Source organism: Panthera tigris, chromosome B1 (assembly GCF_018350195.1).
Source record: "Panthera tigris isolate Pti1 chromosome B1, P.tigris_Pti1_mat1.1, whole genome shotgun sequence".
Lineage (NCBI taxonomy): Eukaryota > Metazoa > Chordata > Mammalia > Carnivora > Felidae > Panthera > Panthera tigris.
Genome location: NC_056663.1, coordinates 122,915,940 through 122,938,050, shown reverse-complemented (window position 1 = coordinate 122,938,050; position 22,111 = coordinate 122,915,940). Strand labels below are relative to the sequence as shown.

General features: G+C 34.1%; 1 protein-coding gene across 1 annotated transcript in view; it reads right to left on the bottom strand.

Annotated features, from left to right (window-relative positions):
* The window catches only part of STPG2 (sperm tail PG-rich repeat containing 2), a 614,041-nt gene that overhangs the window by 389,243 nt on the left and 202,687 nt on the right, over positions 1-22,111 (bottom strand). The gene's annotated exons all lie outside the window — the stretch shown is intronic.

Below are 22,111 nucleotides of genomic sequence, written 5' to 3'. Positions count from 1 at the left end.
TGGATCTTTTGGGGCTGCTTCAGTAGTATGTGGAAGGAAAGTGGGAGAGAGTGCCAAAGCACAAAGAAATCGTGAATACACACAACATACTCAAGGGTATTTAGGAAAGCTTTGCAAAGATCTTGACTGTCCCTACTATACACTTTATTTTTCTTATCTGACATTATTATGGTTACTGCTTCCTGAACACCGTGCCTGGTGTCACCACCTATTCCTTTTTCCAGTGCCCAGCCTCTATATGATTGATGGCTATGGCTCCTGCCACATAGGAATCTTTTTTTTTTTTTTTTTAATGTCTTGAAGCAACAATAAGAAACTGCATCCGTGATCAGTTTTCTTCAGAAATACTGTGTTCCCACCCAGGAAAATTCATCACACTAGTTATCCTAAATTTCAATAGATTCACTGGCTCTTTTATTAAGTGAAAATATATTACCCTTGCTCACGATCACCTGTTCTTACAGCATATTTACGCTTCTCTGAAAACATACTACCTTCTTTTATCCTTTATCAGTGCTTCTAAGTTCTTCTTACTCATCTTCAATTCTCATTTTGTCTGACCAAGAGACTGATTTTTCAAGTCAATTTCCTAGGCAAATGATTGGTAAGATAAATCTGAAACAATGTCTAATAGCAATAATTTAAACAATACGTATATATGGTACCCTAAACACCATTTCAGGAAAAAACAGTATGTGTAGCTAAGATCATCAAATCTCTCTGGGTGATCCTTTATACATCACAGAAAATAGGAAAGGCACACGGTGAGTGGATATGAAAAACATTTCTCATGGCTTTTTTTTTTACCCCAGTTATTTGTATCCTGTTGCTGTATTTGGAAAATTCAAAATACTTCCCAGCAGAATCTGAGTCCTGGTCCAAAAACTAAAAATGCCTGATTCGCATATTCCTGGTCTAATTTTTTAGCTAGGACATGAATCTAGGTCCTAGGCTTAAATGACAAACTTTGAACTGGCAGCCAATTATTCAAAGAAACAGCACTAAAAATTCCATTCTAGTGAGGGGCTGGCAATGCTAGAAGCTATGTCCAGCTCACAGAGGCAACAAGAGTAAGTACAGACTGAGGGAAAATGCCACAAAATGTCTGATGAAATAAAAGCTATACCTCAGTGCAAATTAGAGGTAAATCTAAGGTATCCTGACTTTATCTAGAAAACTCAGTCCCTATCTAAAAATGACATAATCACAGAATTAAAATAATTGATGTATGTAAAAATCTTAGAATGGTATCTGATACATAACAAGCACTAGAACTTCCTTCTATTGCCATCATCGTTGTCATTAGCATTATTATTCCTATTAGGTGTGACACTGCATGTAACCTCAAAGATACCTTCCTTGCCTGGAGAGATGTCAACTGGATATTTAAAGGGAAAGCTGCTAGTATGTTAAGAACCAAACAAACAACAATAACAAAACTGAAAAGTAGTCAAGTTGTTGAGAATCACAAGAAGACAATGTCCCAGACAGTTAAAAAAAAAAAATCACTAGTTTCAACCAGCTTCAAGGGAAAGCAGGTCGCCGCATTTATGTTTTGGAAAAACTATTTCACATACTTTGTGACCTTATTCAATTCTGTCAAGCAAGTTGAAGCCCCTGTAAAATTCTCCATGCCCAAATACAAGCTTCTTCTTCAAGGTATTTGACAAATTTTGAACTTGGAAGAGTAGAAAGCTGAAGAGTAAAGCTGAAACTTGAGAGTAGAGGGTAGAACATGCAGGAAGAAATAAGAGACCCTCAGGGTTTCAACCGGAAACTCAAAAGGGTGACAAGGGCAGAGCCACAAAGACAGAGTGGAATCTTAGTCTTGTGGCACTTCTCTGGTAAACCGTCACTAGAAGGACGAACCCCAGCAGTCTACAACAGACCTGACAGCAAGAGCCATATGACAGAAATCCGTGCACTAGACTTAACACTGTGGGTAACTGAACCACAACTACTCTTTTCAAGTTATACAGTAAATGCTCTTTCATATCTATTTTCATTTCTTTTCTGTTTCTAGGGACAAACATATCAATACAATGGTAGGTAGCATAATATAAGAATTATCACTATGCTTTGGCTGAAATAAGCTTTCATTACACCTTTTGGGTAAATTGTTCTGGCTGTTATTTCCTACCTACCTGAGTGTATTCCAGTCTAAAAATGTATTTTAAAATCCCAAATATATAATTATTAAAAAAATCACTAGAATGTATTTTCTAATGAAGCTTGTCCTATCAGTTAAGCGACTTAAGCAGACTTCAATGAAACTTTCAAACAAAGCTTTGAATCACAATCTTTAATCAAATGTATATATATGTATATATATGTATGTATATACATATATATATGTATATATACATATATATACATATATATATACATATATATGTATATATATATATATATATATGGGTCATAAATGTAGTGAAGTTTGCTTCAATATGCAGAAAACTTTTTGATTAAAGCAATTTACCAATATGCTTATTCAAGTTGCTTCATTTGGGCTTTGTAGAGAATAAAGGCATTTCAGATAATAATCAAATTATCTTTGTTTTGCGTGTTGCAAATTATAATTACAATCACATTACCCTTGCCATTTTTCAGCTTTCCTAACATTTGTCATCCTGAACACATGCCTCTTTAAATATCTGACTTAGGAAAGAATAAGTGTTATTTTAGAACAAAAAAATAATAATATATAATATTCATATAGATAGGAAATTATACTGTTTTGTGATAGGCAAAAATAGAAAATATTGATTTTATTTGCCATAATCTCCTAGCACACCAGAAAAGACTTTTTACCCTAATGCTGGTTTATGAAAGGAACTAAAATTGTAAGCTACACCATGGTACTTCAGGCTCAGTAAAGTATAACAAAAAGTGCTGATGGACAAAATCATGTAGACAATAAAACCACTGATTTCACCTACTTTCTCTAATGTAACATTATACAATTCATACTTGAATCACAATTTTGCAGTTGTTTGCTGACATTTCCACTTCATTAGCCTCAGATAGCCTTAAAGTAAAACTCATTATCTTCCCTTTCCCAACTACCCAACCTTCTATCCTTTCTTACCTACCTATAATAACTCCTTATTTAACCAGGTCTGCAAACAGAAAGCTGGCATTTACTTTTCTTCACCTTCCTCTCCCATATCTAAAAATCATCAGTTATAACCATTGTTAACATCTCTCCCTTTATCCTTTTATTGTCTTTACTACCAAAACAATCTTGCTAAGGGCTCTAAAATATACCTGACAACTGTACTGTCTCTTTAAACGTTAGGTCTTCTGTCTCAAACCATCTGCATCACAGTTGCAAATAAGTTATTGTACTAAAACATGACAGAATTCTGCGGGAAACATGCACTGGTTCCTGAGTGCAATGTGAAATTTTTCGGAAAATTATCTTTGGCAGTAAAAGTCTTCTTAAATTTGAAGGCAAATTTACAATTGTAAAACCCAGTTCAAGTAGGTCCTCTTCCATTCTTGATCACCCTAGCTAGAAGTGACAGCCTTCACTTTTCAATTCTTCTGTTCCTTATCATATAAATATACTTATCTATATAAACACATAAATATAAGTATACTGTATACTTATTTGTAAACATATAAACATACAAAGAGTTCATTAAACAAATATATTTATTTGAATATATATTTCTTTTTTCATCAGTGTAAAAGCAGGAAGAAGGTATATAGCTATCTGATGCTTCCTCAAATAAGATTCTATTTACCTTATACATTTGCAGATTAATTTTCCTTTTACTCTCTCAAAGAAAGCTGACATTAAAAATCCAGGAGCATAGGGGCACCACAATAGCATTGGACATTTAGGCCCTTTCATGCTTCCTCCTGTACCATTCTTTTTTTTTTAGTGTTTATTTATTTTTTAGGGAGTGCAAGCATGGGAGGGGCAGAAAGAGGGGGACAAAGGATCTGACATGGGACCCGCGCTGACAGCAGCAAGCCTGACATGAGGCTCAAACTCATGAACCATGAGATCATGACCTGAGCAGAAGTCAGTCATTCAACCAACTGAGGCACCGAGGCATTCCTCTCCTGTATTATTCTTAGACTAGCTCATCCTTATGTTCTCAAGATACTGACCATAGCCCAAACCATAACATTCTCATTTCAGAAATGAAAGTAAAGGACAAAAGGCAAAAATATGTTTAATAACACAACAGCTTTCTCTGAAGAACTTTCCCAGTCCCATAACTTTTGCTTTCTTTGCATTAGTTAAAAGTATGTCAAATAACTACCCTATAACTATAATAGAACTTGAAAAAAGGAATTGTTTTAGCTGGGCACATTGCTCTTCAAATAAAATTGGATTCTGTTGGTAAGGAAGAAAAAGATAAATATATCTTTATATCTATATGTGGTTGGCAACTAGTAACCTCAGTCATAATATTCTCTGCCTTTGAGGGCACTAGAATTATAAACTATAACTCACTTCTAGAGTACTATCCAGGATATTAGACTATCTCACTCAAGAGCTATTTTGACTAGAGGTTTGTGGGCTTTGTCCTCTAATTCTTGCTCATCCTGTGGGTCTCAACCTTTCCTGAATCCATTAGCTGTCAGGTCTCCAGTGATACACGTTTAGGACACACCGCTCTTAACTTTGTCGCAGTTGTTACATTTTCCATTAAATAAATTTTCAATCACTTGTTTAATATCATTCATCTGCATAGGTATATGTAAACTTTGAAAGGTTCAGAAAGTATTTTGTTGATCATTGTATCTTCAGTGATGGCAAGTGCCTTGCAGTCACTAAGTGATCAATGAATATTTTTTAATCAATGAGAAACTATACGAGCTAATGAAAGTGAATGAAAATGTTAGCATCTACCTTGAAGTCATTCATCCATGTGTGGCCTTATCACTGAGCACCCCCCCTAACAGCAGGGTTGCCATAATGCCTTGAAAGTATTTTCACCCCTAGAGTGCCTAAATTTGTCTCACATATAAACAGTTTATATTAAATGTGTGCTAGGTAAAGATTGTTCAAGTACTGTTTTCCCTAAAGATGTTAGGGATGTTCCTGTTTCTAAAAAAAAAAAAAAAAAAAAGTATAACTTACAATCTCAGCAATGATGTAGAAATATGCATACATCTATTCATACTGACCAAGGACTGACTTCCACAAAATCGTTAGGTAGTTAATTAATATTTTATGTGAGATGCATTTCCTTCTCTTTTCTATCAAAAAAGTAGACTTTTACTTTTGAGGCTTGAGCTTTTCATGACCACCTTTGACATTGGTTTTATAGAAAAAAAAATGTGTATCTCAGCAGATTAAAGTAAAACACATGACCAGAAATGGCCTATATAACCTTTCTTTTCCTGTAAATGCTAATGTTACTGAGGCAGGAAAAAAAAAGCATAGATTATTGCCAGTCCTAATAGTCTAACTGACATGATAACATTTCTTCAGAGTTTCATCAACTCAATACAAATCCGGAAGTTAATTCTTTTGTAAGTTGAAAGTGCAAAGAGTTAATGTAAGTGATTTTTTAAAAGACCATAACTGTTCCTAGAACCAGTTGGACAGATTTAGATAAGGCACTAAAAATTATCTTGATAAACTTGGAAAACTTAACAGAGTTAAATTTTGAATGTGATTCGAGAGGGATGAAATCAAATGACCCTCTATTGTCATCTATTATGTTCAATATGGCAAGAATTACCTCTTATATAAAAAGAAGGATCATTTTGAAGTAGTGCTATTGAAATACCATGGAACCTAGAGTCAGAATTGCTGGGTTATATTCATAGACTTGTTATTAGCATCATTCATGCAGGCCTTCAAGAACCTCACTCATCCAAGCCCCTCTCACCCTGATGATGCTGAAGGTCATGTTCAGAAACATTTTGTGGGTCACTGTGCAGGGGATGTGTTTTCTCCCTTCTCTTCTTCCTATGACATTGGTAGTGAGATGAGTCGTAGAACTATTTATATTTGGAAGTTGCCTCTCCCACAGTAAGCTATGAGTGGGCAGGATAATCCGGACTTCCTTTCTGTGAGGTATAAATATCTTAGCATTCCATTACCTGCATCAAAAATTAATTATGGCTGGGATGCCTGGGTGGCTCAGTAGGTTAAGTGTCCTACTCTTGGTATTGGCTCAGGTCATGATATCACAGTTTATGAGTTCAAGCCCCATGTCAGGCTCTGCAGTGCCAGTGTGGGGGTGCTTGGGATTCTTTCTCTCTCCCTCTCTGTGCCTCTCTCTCTCTCTCTCTCTCTCTCTCTCTCTCTCAAAACAAATAAATAAACTTAAGAAAGTGAAATAAAAATAATTATGGTTATATCTAGACAGAGAAGAGTAAAGGTGATGACAGAGAGGAATAAAGTATGAAAAAGGAGAGAAAACAAGGTAATTAAGACAAAGGAGATAGGGAACAGGAACCGAAGGCTGCCTACACACAGAGGTAAAGATCCCTGGTAATGTTAACCATACACTCAAATAATGTCTTCCATGTTATGACACATAGTTTATAGATCTCAATAGCAAAAGGCAAACTGTACATTTGAAATGAAGGAAACCAAATTATTCTCCCTGAATGTTCCTCTTAATATCTTTTCTAATGAATGAAATATATTTTAAATATCCCATTTCCTTCCAGATTTATAGTGCTTCACATAGCACTAAAGAATTGTTCAAGTCAGTTTATACTTGGTGTCAAATTTAATAGCACATTTTTTAGTGACACTAAATGTTTCTTGACTGAATAGATAAAGAAACAAAACAGGCAGAATAAAACATTAGATGAAAAAGCTTCAAGGGTTCTATCACTGTGTCTAAGTGTCATACATATAAAGGTTATAGCCATCTAAAAACATCTAAAATATCTTTTAACTTCATAAAGAATCAAGAAAACGATCATCTAGAATAATGCAAATATCCTACTTCTTCCTTTCCCTTTTTTTGAAAAGTTTGGTATATTGTTTCCCCTGTACTGTAAACAAAATGCTGCTTAAGTGATCCTGTTTTTAAATGCTACACTATTTTAGTTTTGGTCTAACAAAAATTTACTGACTCTTTACTAAGCACTGATGCTAGTAACCATCCATAGTGAAGACTGTGGACTCTGAAGCTATGTTGTCTGGGTTCAAGGTCTGGCTCAGTATTTCTGCTAATCACATGACCATGGGTAAATCTTATGTCTCAATTTCCTCATCTATAAAATGGGAATAATAATAGTTCCTACCTTGGAGGCGTGTTGTAAGGATTAAATGAGTTAATATATGTGCAACACAGAGTGCTAGGTGACACTATGAGAACCGTGTAAATTTTAGTTATTAATATGCCTCCTAAATACTGATATTTGGGTGATACTTGATTTTTCCCCAAATAACTACTACAAGTACTATTTGAAAGTAATATATTCTTCAATGTCAGAAATAAATTAATTTAAAACATGAGGGTTTTTTTTGAACATGCAGTTTAAAAAAATATCAGTATATCTGTTTCAAATGACAAAAAGCACAAAGACTGACATAAAATTGTAACTTGGTTATGGGCCAAATATAATTTAACAAATATCTTCATTAGACATTAAAAAAAACCCAAAACTTAGAATAGAGTCCTCTATCATTTACTAACATTATTAAATAAATGTCATGCTCTAAAAAAACAAACCCAAAAAAACTCTTTTCTCCATACATTTCAGGAAGATGAATCAACTCTTTTTAAAAAGTAGTATTTATTGAACAATTTCAAATGACTTTGTTAGAGTTATTGGAAATCTACACTTCAATATATAAATAAAATGTAAATTTTCTAGTCCCAGGTTCTGGTTTTGTAGAATATAGATACTTTCATCACCTTAAAGATACAACTATCATAAGAAAAGTGAATTTCTTTATAAAGATATTCCATATTAATGCCCATATAATAAAAGGCAAAGTCAATTTCACATGCACAGAAGCATGTGGGAAAAAAAGACAAGTGCAAGAGAAAGAAAAAAGAAAGTTCATGGTTTCAGCTTAGAAAAGCATCTAATTCACATCTCTCATGGATTCACTCCAAATTTGCCAGAGAACTCATAGGAAAAATTAAAAAGAAACATGCACATGCGCACACACACACACACACACACACACACACACACACAGCAAAATTAAATGAACAAAAAAAAGCTAACAAACCAGAAATAAAAAGGGATATCTAACTTAAATCATATAGTCCTGATTGGCAAGCAAAAATTGGTATAAAACATTTATTTTGTTTGTTTAGCTGAAATATAATATCAATTAGCATAAAAAGAGATACTGCATCCTGTCTCCACTGTCTATTGCTGGCTTAGAGATCTAGGATCTATATATCACATAGATTACTGGCCCAGTATAGATCACCTTTGATGTAACTACATATTGTTCTATTTTTCCTTCCCATTACTACACCACATTCTCACTGTAAATATTTAAAGTACAAAGTAAAAAAGAAAATCCCTCTTTTACCAACCTGCACAGTTGGACTCACTGAGTAAAATATTATTGTACAATATCGTACTGTACAATATTATTCTACTCTATTACTTTAACCAGTCTTCACTAGTGAACATTTAACTCATTTCCACTTTTGCATTGTTATAAACAATTACATAATAAATTAAAACATATACACATACGTCTATGTACTTCTGGGCAAATGCCAAGATAAATTCCTGGAAAACGAAATTGTTAAGGCAAAGAATATGTGCAATTTAAGTTTTGGTTGAAATTATCAAGTAGTCTCAGAAAAGTTTTAGCAATGTAAACTCCCCCAATAGTACAGGGGCCTTTAAACAACATGAATTTGAATTACATGGGTCCACTTACATGCAGATTTTTTTAAATAAATATATTGGAAATTTTTGGAGATTTGCAACAATTTGAAAAAATACACATATGTACCGTGTGGCCTAGAAGTATGGAAAAATTTAGGAAAAAGTTAGGTATACCATGAGTGAATAAAACATATGTAGCCAGTATCTTATTCACTACAATAAAATATTTACAAAGTTAATATGTATCAAAATGTACACACACACACACACACACACACTTACAGATAGCACATGGCACCATTTGCAGATGAGAGAAATGTAAACACACATAAAAATGTAGTACTGAATCGTAACTGTATAAAATTCACTGTAGCATGTACAGTACTACTGTGATAATTTCGTAGCCATCTCCTGTTACTGCTGCAGTGAGCTCAAGTGTTGCGAATATCTGCTTAAAACACTGTGTGACACTAATTCCTCCACATGAACAGTTTCTCTCTCCACTAAATTGCCTACCACAGCAAAAAGTGATCTCTTGTGGTGCTCACATATTTTTCAACATGTTGAATACAATACTGTTAGCCCTGAATAACACCATAGGACCCATACAAAGTGCCACTAGTGATGCTGGCAGTGCTCCTAAGAAACAGAAAAAAAGTCATGTCAGTATAAGAAAAAGTTGAATTGCTTAAAATGTACTATAGATTGAGGTCTACAGCCCGCCATTCCAAAATAAATGAATCCAGCATTAAGGGCCAATGTAAAAAAAGAAAAGACAATTTGGGAAGCCATCACTGTAGCTACACCAGCAGGCACAAAAAGCCTGCACTTTTTGTGAAATACTTTTTTATCTCGTATTAAAAATGCAGCTTTTTGTGTGGGTGCAGGATTGCTATAAGAAAGTCATACCTATAGACTCTAATATGATTGAAGGAAATCTGAAGTCATTATAGGACAACCTAAACCAAAAAGAAGGTAAAGCAACTAACGCTGGAGAATGTAATGCCAGCAAAGGATGATTTGAGTATTTTCAAAAGAGGTGTGGCTTTAAAAAATGTCAAGATAACAGGAAAAGCAGCTTCTGCCCAACCAAGAGGCAGCAGACAAGTTCCCAGACACCACCAAGAAAATCACTGAAAAGAAAGGATATCTGTCTGAATAGGTTTTTAATGCAGATGGAAGTGCCCCATTCTGAAAACAAAAATGCCAAAGGACATGATTGGTAAGAAAGAGAAGCAAGCACCAGGACTTAAGGCAGGAAGAGACAGGCTAATTCTACTGGGTTTGTACAAATGCAGTCACTTTTATGATCAGGACTGCCCTTACCTCTAAAGCTGCTAATTACCTATAAAGCTGCTAACCCCCAAGCCTTGAAGGGAAACGAGAAAACATCAGCGACCGGTCTTGTGGTTATACAAGAAGGCTTGGACAAAAACCCTTTTTCTGGATTGGTTTTATCTGTGTTTTTTCCCTGAAGTCACGAAGTACCTTGACAGTAAGGGGACTGCCTTTTTTTTTCTTTCTTTCAAAGTGTTTAGGAATTCTTTAATTATAAAAAGAAAGGCAATGGGATTATCTATCAGGTTCTAAAGGTACCCATGCATTAAATCACTCAAATTCTATCTTAAAAACCAAAAACTTAAATTACAGTACTATTAAGCTTCCTTATAGTAAGAAATAAGACCAAGCTATACTAGGGTACAAAATCCTGAAATTCTTGGCATGAAAATGATTTAGTAGACATCTGATTTATTCAAACATTAGGCCTACTGAAGACAGAATTAACAGAGCTCATGGAGTAGGGAGAAAAAAAATCCATACAGCATCTGCTTCACTGCAAATTTCCTGGGGAAAAATTTTATGCATTCTGTACTACAGTCTTACCAGAAAGCATCCACATGTGCTTGATACAGGTTAACTTAAGCAGGAGACTAGAAACTTTCTGTACATTCAACTGGGCAAGTAGCAGTAATGATGCAACTTTCAGAAACATTTTTAGGCATAAGAAATAGCACTGCCTACAGTGAGAGTCTTTGATAATCAAAGAAAAGAATATCACTAAATATAATCTTACAAATAAGAAGGAAAATATATGCATTTTTACGAAAGCATTGCTTTACATACCAGGAAAAATGTCACAATGAGATCTTCTATGAAATTAAAACATTAATTGTTATACTCAACTTTAATCAATTCTGAAGTTATTTTGTGGTATTATAAATCAGAGAAAAAAACAATTTAATCTAAATGCAATTTAGGTAAGAAATGAAGGACTAATATGGAAAAGGAGCAGCACTTCTCTGGCTAACTCATTAAAAAAATGCCAAATAAAGATTTTGAGTCAAATTTTATTAAACACAATAAAAACAGATCACCACTACAATTCAAGAGGATAATCTAAATATGCACTTGACAATAAAGCACATTTGAGTATGGAGTGAAAAAAAAAAGTTTTCCAAAAAACCATCAAATGTATCATCTCCAAATACCCAAATAATAAATCACTTCTGCAGGCCTTTTGTTGGGTGGAATCATAATGAACTGAAGATTTATTGCTATGAAAAAAAAATCTGTAGTACAGTAACATGAATCTTGGGTATTAAGCATAATTAGCTGAATCAAGTTAAGAAGTTCAAAATCTAATAAGAAACTTGTGTGTGTGTGTGTGTGTGTGTGTGTGTGTGTGTGTGTGTGTGTGTGTGAAAATCTATAAGCCAGTTGACCCAAGAGCAACCGAGATATCTAACCTGTTCAGTGAGAGCAAATATTATTTTAAATCTTGTTCTTTGAAGGCAATTGAAAATTACAGTTCCAACAGCCCATAAACCAAATTAAAAAAACTGTAGAAAGCAATTAAAACCACATTCAAAAAGCCATTTTTTTTCAGCTCAATATCAGTACCTCAAAGGGAAAAGAAAAGCATCCTTCTTTTGATACTGGACAATGCCCCCATCCACCCCATGAGTTCAACAACAAAGGCATAAAAATGGTCTACCTTCAAACACATCTCTAATTCAGCCTCTAGATCAGGGGGTCAAAAACACCTTTAAGGCTCCTTACACATGGTACTCTATGGAAAGCACTGTCAATCCTATGGGAAAAAACCCCAACAGAGAGAACATCATTAAAGTCTGGAAGGATTACACCACTGAAGATGCCATCATTGCTATAGAAACAGCCATGAAAGCCAGCAAGTCTGAAACAATAAATTCCTGCTGGAGAAAACTGTGTCCAGATAGTTTTTTTTCTTTTTTAAGTTTTTACTTAAATTCTAGTTAATATACAGTGTAATATTAGTTTCAAGTGTACAATTTAGTAATTCAACACTTACATACAACACCCGGCGCTCATCATAAGTGCCTGCTTTAATCCCCATCACCTAATTACCCCATCCCCCTACCCACCTTCCCTCAGTTTGTTCTCTATAGTTAAGAGTCTATGTCTTGGTTTGCCTCTCTTTTTTCCCCCTATATTTGTTTGTTTCTTAAATTCTACATAGGAATGAAATCATATGGTATTTTTCTTTCTCTAACGGACTTATTTCACTTAGCATAATACTCTCTAGCTACATCCACATCATTGAAAATGGCAAGATTTCATTCTTTTTGATGGCTGAGTAATATATTCCATTATATCTATCTACCTATTGATCAATAAAGATGTGATCTATCTATTGATCAATGATTAATATATTGTTAAGATTAATAGATAAGATAGATCACATCTTCTTTATCCATTCCTCAGTTGATGGACATTTGGGCTATTTCCATAATTTGGCTACTGTAGATAATGCTGCTATAAACATGAGGGTCCATGCATCCCTTCGAGTTAGTGTTTTTGTATTCTTTGGGTAAATATCTAGTAGTGCAATTGCTGGATAGTTTTCTTTTTAACTTTTTGAGGAACTTCCACACTGTTTTCTATAGGGACTGCTCCAGTTTGCATTCCCACCAAAAATGCAAGAGGGCTACCCCTTCTCCACATCTGTGCCAACATCTGTTGTTTCTTGTGTTGTTAATGTTAGCCACTCTGACAGGTGTGCAGCAATATTGTAGTTTTGATTTGTATTTCCCTGATGGTCAGTGCTGTTGAGCATCTTTTCATGCATCTGTTGGCCATCTGTGCTCTTTGTAAAAGTGTCTATTCATGTGTCTAAATGTTTTGCATTACTTCATATGACTTACAACAAATGTAATTTTTAAAAAAATCATGCAAAAGACTGGAGATACAGCAGAAGAGGTGGGAGGAGACAGTTTCAAGATAAGTATTTTGGAAACATTCAAGATCTAATAGACACCACACCAAAAGAATGAACAGATGACAGCTTTATGGAGAGGAGTACTTCTGAACCAGTACCAGATGATGAGGAAGAAGATACAGAAGAAGCAGTGCCAGAAAATAAACTGACATTAGTCAATGTGGCAGAAGGGTTCTAATTACTTAACACTGCTTTTGACTTCCCTCATGACATGGACCCAGCACTGAAACTAAAACAAATGGTGGAAGAAGGACTGATTGGTATCATACAGCAACATTGTTAGAAAAATGAAAACAGCAGAAAAGTCAGACAGAAATTATGTGTATATTCTGTAAAGTTGCACCAAGCATGCCTGCCTCTTTTGCCTCTCCTTCCAACTCCCCCACCTCTTCTACCTCTGCCACCCCTGCGACATCAAGACCAACCTCTATTCTTCCTCCTCCTCCTCAGCCTACTCAACGTGAAAATGATGAGGATGAAGGCCTTTATGATGATCCACTTCCACTTAACAAATAGTAAATAATCATCATAGCCAATCGATATAGCCAATAAACTTAGCGTTGTGTGTCTTTGTGTGAAAATCTAATAACTGTACAAGAACTGTATGAGATGGTTTTGTGTCATCATCATCATCATCAGTGACTACGTATTAATCATGTGGGACATCATGCACAAACCTGTATGGAAGTGGTAGCCTATCCTCACATAGGCATAAAATGAGTGATATTTAATATAAAATTAGTAAGGTGCTCATTTTCTTACTGCCTTATAACTTTGCTTTCAAAGGATTACATTACTGTACAGTGTGCCTCTCTCTCTCTCATCACTGGAGAAACTGACTATCATCACAGGTAAGTGGCTTTTAAAACAATAACAATGTGTCCGATACTGCATTATGAATATTATTGTAATACTTTATGCCATAAAAATTTTATGATTCATTCATTAGTGGCTAGGCTACCATAAGGCAATCATATCGCTGCTTCTTCATTATCAATGCATGAATCATCATACTTGTAAATAAATATAAATTTCTTTTTCAAATTATCTTTTCATTTTTGATATCTAGTGTAATACATATAATAGCTATAGTATTTTTGTATCATATAAGACAGCATTGATGTACGCACAGACACTTCATTTTTATAAACAATGTAAGCTTAACAGTATCAATAAATACAGCACAGTACTGTATATATATTTCTTCTTCCTTTTTCTAGACATTTTCTAGAAATGTTTCTAGACATTTTCTTTCCTCTAGCTTGTACTATTGTAAAAATACAGTATATAATATATATATAAAATGCAAAATATGTGTTAACTGACAGCTTATGTTATCAGTAAGGCTTCTGGTCAATAGTAGGCTATTAGCAGTTAAGTGGTGACCTCAAAAGCTATACACAGATTTTCTCTTTTTTATTTTTTATTTTTAGAGAGAGAGAGAGAGAGAGTGCGCATGCAAGTTGGGGAGGGGGGCAGGAAGACAGAGAGAGAATCTTAAGCAGGCTTCACACTCATCACAGAACCCAATGCAGAGTTACGATGAGCGTGGAGTCCAGTGCTGAACTGAGTGAGCCACTCAGGCACCACTACACCACACATTTTCACCTGTGCAAGGAGTTGCTGTCCTCTGCCCATGCATTGTTCGAGGGCCAATTGTATATCTATTTCCCCTACCTTTGTCAACACTATTATCTTTTTTAAATCTCCCAAATGAGAAACATTTTCTTTTTAAAAAATCTACATTTCTTTAATTTCAAGTGAATTTAAGCATCTTTTCACATGTTTACTAGGTTTGTATGGATCATTTTCTAATTAAGTTCATCTTTTTTCATTCTAGTTTTGTAATCTCTTTGCGTATACTAAGGAAATAGTCTTTGTCTTCATATGCATTTAAAATATTATTCCCAGTTTATAATTTTTCCTTTGACGTTATATATGGCATTTGTCTTAAGGTCTTGAAGTTTTCAGTTTTGTTTATTTTTAATAAGGCATTTTGTAGTAATCTTTATTTAGTTTTGCTACAGAAAAGTGTTAAACTTTATGAAGTCACATTTTCCTGAGGTTTACTTTATAGTTGCCCTGTTTCCTACTTTGGATAATTTTTCTTTAACATTTAAATATTTAGTCAATTTAAAATCTGCTTTATAGAAAAAGTATTCAACTTATGTTTCTGTAGCTACTTGAAATTTGTCACTCTCAGAATATAAATATTACCAGCACAGAATAGGAGAACTAGTCACAGAAGATAGCATTGTAGGGAGACCCATCAAAAAGCAAAACATTATAGTCAGGGATAGAGAGAAAATTATATGCTAGCAGTACTTTGCAGTGTACTTTTCCATTTACTCCATAGGTTAAAAGAGCTGAAAATAAACTTAGAGGATGGGGGAAGGTGGCAAAACTCAATCCCACAGAGTTGCTCTAGGTGAATGCCTACTAGATAATGAAAATTGATCAAAAATATACAAATCAACTTGAACAGCAGCTGTAGATTAGATGATAAACTATCATTCAACTCAATAGTGAGTAGGTTTAAGAAGAAAACCACAAACACCAAATGTTGATAAATACTGGGTTTAGATAGTCTTATCATTATTTGAGAATGTTTAAAATGTATGGCAGCATGTGAGTTTGATAGAGCAGGATAATGAATGTGAAAACCTTTGTTGTGTTATTCTCTATCCTTTTCCATAGGTTTGAAATATTTCCTAAACCAAAGATTTAAAATGGTGTGTGAAAAAAAGAACATAAAAAGAACTAATATAAATTTATTTGGCTCATTTCAAGATGATATGGGTCTTATAATTGCAAAACAAATAACCCAAAGGAAAAAAATCAATAAAAGTGTAAAAAAATTAAGATTTTTAAGATTATTGCAAAAAATTTACAGAAAATAAATTCCAATTAGTAATTAACTATAACTAGTAATAGTTCTTGTTGCTAATGGGTTCTTTTCTATAATACATGGATATCTCTTAGTAGTAAGAAAAATATAAATTTTATAATATAAAATAGAAAAATACATGATTGTTAGATTTTCAAATTAATAAATAAAGTCAGCTAATAAATAAAAATCAATGACTAATAATCAAAATAATGAAAATTGAATATTTACTGGGAATCAGCCAACAAAGCAACATGGAAGGATCCTGAGCTTCCCCCCTCCCACAAATGTACTAAACATACAGCTACACGTGCAAAAATTCCCTGTGACCCTTTAACTAGGTACAGAAACTAGCTGAGTGACTCTTACACATTGGATGAATGAGAAATACTTACATCAAAATTGGTTAGGAAAGGCTGAGACACACTCTCACCATAAACCCCACTCCTAACACAGTGCCAAACAATCAGGAGGAAACCCCCAACTCCTATCCACTCCCTGAGGAATGAAAGGTTTGGCACTCCACATCCCAACTGTAGCATCCCAAATGATAGATTCCCACCAGAGGAAAGAGCTCCAAAACGCTTAGCTCTAAAAAACAATAGGATTGTACCCACAAGGCCCATAAGACTAGAGCAAAAAAGAGGCAATTAAAAAAAAATTAATGTTCATTTATTTTTTGAGGGGTGGGGGAGGGCAGAGAGAGAGGGAGACACAGAATCTGAAGCAGGCTCCAGGCTCTGAGCTGTCAGCACAGAGCCTGACGTGAGGCTTGAACTCACAAACTGTGAGAGCATGACCTGAGCTTAAAGTCCAATGCTCAACTGACCTAAGCCACCCAGGCACCCTGCAATTTTTAACAGCTGTATTGAACTCACCACAGCTAGCCATCAAGGACTCATCACAGAGGGAGTAGGCAAAATTGACCATCTCCCAATCTTTTCATGGAAGAGCATTATTAAGCCAAGCTTCTAATTGAGTAGACATTAGGGACTGGCTGTAATTCTCCCCCAAGAACCAGGGAAGAGAGTGGGTACCTCTCCGACATTCTCTCTTCAGGCCACTCCACATTCCTAGTATAAATATATTCCTATAGATGTGAGGGTACAAAATATTATTTTGCATTCTTTATTTCATCACATAACACTAAAACTCAAAGTGAATTGCTTTTTTAAAATTATTATTTAATATCATTTCAAAATAGAAATTATGTATTCTGAAACTCTTGGTCATTCTATTATCAGATTTCATTATTAAAATTAAATATGAATTTTAAAGATCTTTGAGTATAGGTCTGATTCTAACAGTATCTGATAAAACTAACATATTTATAAACAATACATTGGATTTAGAGGATATGCTTTCAAAACATTTCTAAGGCCTTAATTTTGGTATACTAATGTAATTTTATCTCAAAATGAAAGGAAGGTACTCAGTTTTTAATACTCTTAATACCTGCATTACTCCTTTACTCTTCCCCTCCTTTCTTCCAAAAGTCAGTAAAACTGTCTTTGCCTTTCCCTTTTTCCAAGCAACATATTTAATCTAATATTACAAAACATACTGCTCTCAGAAAGGCTTTTAGACCAAACAATATAATATTATCTAAGATCTATGGAAATTTGATTATTTGAGGCAAATTAAATAATGTTTTCATACTAACCATTTTTAATGTATACCATTAAAACATAGATAATATAAATTAAAGTTGATGTACAGTGCCACTTAAAAATTCAAGAAAGCTCTAATCAAACAAAGCACAACGTGACATCCTTATATAGTACCCACAATTTTACTAAAAAAGTCTAATAATTAATACACTATATTTCCTACTCTTGATTTTATAAATGTGCTTTATTCTATTTAATTAAGTCTGAAAAACTATTCTCACTTTGATTTTTTCAAATCAAAATACATTTGCTTGTCAGTATCTGCATTTCATGATCATTTCTGCATTTTCAGGATTCATCTAGTGCAAATGGTGCTGTTGCATTAATCAGTACTTACATCATCATTTAATAATGTTCCTAAGCATCAAAAATACTCACAAATGTACAGCGTTTTTATTCATATGTGAAATACAGAAGAAAATCAGATTACATTTTAGATAATCAGGGAAGTATTAAGTATGAATTGGAATAAAAAAGCATACTCCTTTTTCTCTTTTAAATTTAAAACATTTATTAATATGAACAGACTAAGTCAAATTATTTCTTAGGGACATTAAGCGAATTTAGTATGAAAAAATAGGGGTCTCACTTTGTGGACTAATGTATTAGTTTTCTAATGCTGTATAACAAATTGCCACAAGCTTAGTGGCTTAAAACCATACTTGTTTATTAGCCTACAGTTCTGTAGGTCAGAAATCTGGAGTGGATATGGCTGGATTCTATTCTCAGGGTATCACAAGTCCAAAATCAAGGTGACCAGACAGGCTGAGCTCTTAACCTGAAAGGTCAGAGGAAGAATACGCTACCAAGCTAATGCAGGTTGTTAGCAAATTCCAGTTCCTTGCAGCTTAAGGTCTGAAGTCCATATTTCCATGCAGACTGGCAGCTTCTCTCTGTTCCTAAAGACTGTCCATATTCTTTTCAGGTGGCTGTTGCTATCTTCAAAGCAGCAACAACCTATTCAGTCTCAGATTCTAATTTCTCTGGCCTCCCCTTCTGCTCCCAGGTAGAGAAAGTTCCCCACACTTAAGGGCTCATGTGATTACATTGAGTCCACCTAGATAATTCAGAAGAATCTCCCTATTTTAAGTTCTACAGTGTCATATATCATAATTTAATCATGGGAGTGATCACTCATCATATCTACAAAGTCCAGGGAGTTGTGTGGAGCCCAGATAAACTAATTATTTAGTGATCCAAGAAGACAAACACTGTGATGCATTTTTAAACAGACAAGCTTTAGATATTTTAAGGCATTTAGATAGATATTTTTAATACATTTAGATATTATTAAAAAATTATTTAGATTAGGGTTTGAACACAGTCTGTGAGATGAATGGAACAGGCAACACTTGATTAGCAGTTCAGCCTTCATGTCTCATCTGTGGCTCTAATTTCACAAAACTCTACACAGAGGCCAAATTCTTACAGTTAATCAGCCCTTGCCATATTAGAAAGCAATTTTGTCATCATCTCTTATTAGAAGCATAACCCTTAGAAGTATTGACTTGCTCTCCAACATGAAAAAGCTAATTAACCAGCATTCAGTAATTTCCTCAGAGGATTTCAGATAAATATAGTATTTAGTTTCTTTTCATATCCAATAATAGTCTAAAGCCCTGGGATATTTATCTCTGAGTTATATAGGTCATCCTGTCCACAAACAAGATCCTTTTGTTTCACATTGCTGTTTATCAGTGACAGAGTCAGGACAAGAACTCAGAGCTTTCACATATAGTTCAGTGCTGTATAAACTACATCTTCCTCAATCATTTAAAAGTTCTCTCAACCAACCAGAATAAAATAATTTCTCCTCATTGTGCTAACTTACATTATCATAGTGATCTGATTTATTATATCATCTATCAAATATAAGATCTTCTGTCCCACATTCTCTTATGATCATTATGCTGTATCCTAAAAGATTAGAATGACTTTCCCCACAAAATTGACTACTATGTATGTTCTTGATTAAATGTTCACAGCTTAAGGAATATCAAAATTTATATATATATATATATATATATATATATGTATATATGTATATATGTATATATGTATATATATATACATATACATATATACATATATACATATATATATAAATTTTATACATATATATATAAATTTTGATATATATATGTATATATATGTATACATATATATACATATATATATATACTCACTCTACATCTCTACAGAAAGAAGAGAAAACCATCAAAGCAGTAGCTAATTAATGCTCCCCCCGTCAAACACATATTCACACACACACACACACACACACACACACACACACACACACACACCAGAAGAAAACTGTAAGACAAAACTACAAACCAACTTAAATTTCTTCAATAAAGCTTTTGGAGATTAAAAAAAATTATTAAATACAATTTAAAAATTAGAAACAGAAATGAACAAAAAATAAAAGAAATAAAAGTTTATTTGACTTATACTAAAAACATATAATCATCTAAAACAAGACTAAGTTACAAGGCAACCAGGGAACAATAAGTTCACATAAAAATTTCATAAAATGGGGCACCTGAGTGGCTCAGTCAGTTAAGCATCCAACTGGATGCACCTGGGTGGCTCAGTCCTTAAGTGACCTACTTCAGCTCAGGTCATGATCTTGCAGTTCGTGAGTTCGAGCCCCATGACAGGCTCTGTACTGACAGCTCAGAGCCTGGAGCCTGTTTCAGATTCTCTCTCTCTCTCTCTCTCTCTCTCTCTGCTCTTCCCCCAATTGAGCTCTCTCTCTCTCTCTCTCTCTCTCTCTCTCTCTCTCTCAAAAATGAATAAACATTAAAATATAATAAATAAAAAAAATAAACAGATGGTTGCAAACTAGTTGTCTCCAACAATAAAACCTGATATAAAGGCATGATGGTACAGGATGCATATAATGTAAAAATGAGGAAACTGTTGATCGTTATGATGATTGGTTATTAGAATGGGGATTTCTGGAAGGCAGGCAATTGGTTAAAAGTGATTATCTCATACCATTTTTAGGAATATGACTTCAGTTTCTTTATGACAGTCAAAGGCATTTACAAGAAATAATCTAAGTTTCACTTATATTCATAAAATAAGATAGATTTAATCTGTTTACATGTGTAAATTTTTTTTCTACTCAGAGAATTCTTAAGTGCAGTCTCTATTTTATATTTAATTTTAACAGAACTAATATTTAAAGTAATAACATCGGACAAACTTGTGTAAGTTGAGAAAAAAAATCTATTTGAGTATACATAGTGAAAGGAATGAATTTATATCTCAGAAAACTGAAACTTAAATGTTCAATTCTGGAAATGTGCCAGTAAATCTACTGGAATTTAATTTTTTTTTCTTAGTCTGCAAGACCTCTAAGCAAAAGACCAACAAACTTGCAAAGGCAATTAAATTATGCAGGCTGCAGACTTCTCAAAAATAACATACCAAGTTGGGTAACAAGACTATTATTATTTCTAAATGTTTATTTATTTATTTTGAGAGAGAGAGTGGGAAGGATGGGCAGAAAGAAATGGAGAAAGAGAATCCCAAGCAGTCTCCCTGCTGTCAGCTCAACACATGGCCTGCTCTTACAAACTCTGAGGTCATGGCCTGAGCCAAAATCAAGAGCTGGTTTCTTGGGTTTTTTTTATTTTTTTATCTAAAAAAAATTTATTGTGCATTCATTTTTTGAGCGAGAGATGGAGAAAGAGCATGAATGGGGGAGGGGCAGAAAGAGAGGAAGACACAGAATCCAAAGCAGGCTCCAGGCTCTGAGTTGTCAGCACAGAGCCTGATAGGGGGCTTGAACCCATGAACTGGGAGATCATGACCTGAGCCAAAGTCGGACATTTAACCGACTGAGCCACCCAGGTGCCCCTCAAGGGTTGGATTCTTAACTGACTGAGCCATACAGGTGCTCTAACAAGACTATTATTTTTAATAAATACACACAAAAGAAAATATGAAACAATAAATCTAGTCAAGCCACCTTAAATTAGTATCAAGACTTCGGGGGAAAAAATTCAAATGCATAGGAATTCAGGTAATACTATATTTATGAAAAATCTACACAAAGAAAGGTGTCAACTAACCAAGATATTATAGGCAAAACTTTAACAAAATGACTTATAAACATGCTTAGTATATGCAATAACAGATCTAAGACTAAAACAAAGTAAAAATAATGCAAATGAATAATGGCAGGAGAAGAGAGAGGAACAAGAAATTATTTAAAAGCTCTTAATTGCTATGTAAGTTGTATATGGTAATCAAAGGATACCATTAAAAACTGATAAATCAGAAGGTAACAGGATAAATAAGGAAATGGGACTAAGAGAATTTCTAAAATGATTAAGCACAAAAATAACAACGATAGCAAAAATACAAATATTCCTAAATAAATAAATTGACATCATGAGAGGCCAGAGGAAAAAACAATGTTAAAGGCATTAACATAAGGGCAGAGAATTGGGTGGTTAGCTTAGATGGTGGAGTGGTAGAAGGCCTCTA